Source organism: Corvus brachyrhynchos, unplaced genomic scaffold (assembly GCF_000691975.1).
Source record: "Corvus brachyrhynchos isolate BGI_N302 unplaced genomic scaffold, ASM69197v1 scaffold365, whole genome shotgun sequence".
Lineage (NCBI taxonomy): Eukaryota > Metazoa > Chordata > Aves > Passeriformes > Corvidae > Corvus > Corvus brachyrhynchos.
This window is the reverse complement of record NW_008239544.1, coordinates 1,336,484-1,338,512: the sequence shown is the minus strand read 5'-3', so window position 1 is coordinate 1,338,512 and position 2,029 is coordinate 1,336,484.

Below are 2,029 nucleotides of genomic sequence, written 5' to 3'. Positions count from 1 at the left end.
TCTTGGAGCAGTCATACTCAGGAGAGCTGAAGGGAAAGGTTCCCCTTTGTCAATCTCAAACCTGACAACTTCAGAAGGAAAGGGGCATTCACCTGTGCAAGGTGGGGATTGCCCTGCCCTGCAAGGGAGGGAGGAATGTCAGTCCATGAGAGGAGAGAGAGCTACTGCTATGCTGGCACTACAAAACTGAATTGTTTGGGAAGCATCCAGGGAAAACAATGTAAGACTGTGCTATACTCACCTCCTGTCTGAGTGATGAGGGAGACAGAGGCTCTTGCAGAACGTGCCATCACCAGATGGGCTGTGGTGGGGAAGGAAAACAGATCTTAGTCCTGAAAGGGAAGTGGTGAGAGACAGAGTGCTCAGGGATGGAGCAATTCAGGATAGAGAAGGTGCCTTTGAGAGTCACAGGAATTCATGGCTGGGCAGTGAAAGGACAGCACCGAGAGCCTGGACGTTGCTGGCCCAGCAGCAGCAGCTCCACGACAGCTGCTGGAGCGTGTTTGGCTGTGAAGGGCTTTGCAGGGTCCTGGGAAGGGCAGAGCTGGGAGAGTACAAATAACAACATAGAATGGGGGGTCAAAGCAGAGAAAAAAGGAGTCCTAGCACTCTGTGGAGTGAGGCAGGAGCAGACTGGCTGTGCAATCCCGCCTGTGTTCACCCAGCCTGGGGGAGCTTCCAAAGCACTGCACTGGTAACAGCTGGAAAGGAGAGAGGCCCTGGTGCTCCCAGCATTCCAAGACAGGGAGGCTATGGGCAAAGGCCAAATTTGGAGAATAAATAACCCAATTTTTTGGGAGGACCAAACAGTCCTGGACAATTAGAGTTTTAAAGGATTAAATAAATTATTAGTCCACAGTGCAGCACAGACCAGCAGAACCACACTAAGGCGGGTCAACAAAGCACATGTACAAGGTTTCCTGGGATCCAGTTGGAGCCATAAAACTCCTCTTGTGGGCCCCAGAACATGGAAAAGCCGTGGGAGCAGGTTGCAGTGGTTCTGTGTCATTGAGGTATTTTCTGTCTTTATTCTAAGTTCCTCTTCCTGCAGAAGCAGCCGGATAGCAGCAGGTGTGAGGGGGAAGGAGCCTAAACCAGGATCGTGGGGACAAATTAGCAGGTGCCTGCAGAATATCACTAACCCCGTCTGCGATTCCGGAGCCGACGTAGGTGTTTTATTTTCTAACGGTGTTAGAAAGACTGTCAGAAAATAATTAGGCTCTGTCAACAGTTCCCCTATTCCCAGATTACTTACGACTTCCTGACTCATTAGAGCTGCTGAGGTTGGCAGGAAACCTGTTTTATAGTAATTTCTGTTAGTGGTGTCCCTGGAGAAGAGACAACATGGTGCGGGTGACACCAGCGTGTGACACCAGCATGTGACACCAGCGTGTGACATTGGCGTTGACTTCACCCTCGTGATGGAGGCACTGGGGCCGTCGGGGTTGTGCAGGGTGGTTACTGCTGGCAGGAGACACCGTCCTCCCTCCATCCCCATCCTGATGACAGGGAACAGGACACTCGGTTGCGGGGCCAATGCTGGGCAAGGTCCAGCTTTAAGTGCACGGGATTTGCTGGTGTCCTGAAAATTTGCCTGGTTCGTGACAGTTTTAAAAACAGAGGGGACACGTAAATCCCATTAAAGGGCCTTTCCATTTAATCCTGGAATAAAGCCACCATAGCCTCCCTGTCCCAGAGTGGGAGCTGTGATGTGCAAACACAAGTTGGCTGTGTCAGGACTCTTCTGGGGCCCACTGGCCCCTGAATTTTACCATCTCTGTCTCAGACACCCTGCAAATCCTCTTTGGTGCTCAGAGGAGCAGGACCATGCACAGTACTGACCCTGCAGCACTTGGAAGCAGATTTAAAAATAGTTCTGAAATCTTCTGTTTATTTCTCTGATTTTTGGATCTAATTCCTCTAGATGAAAGATAAAGTTTACAGTGAGACACTGCTTGCCAAGAACACAAAGCCCAACCTTCCTCCTCAAAACTTGCACTTCCCACTCAGTTCATGCCCTTTTTCCCTA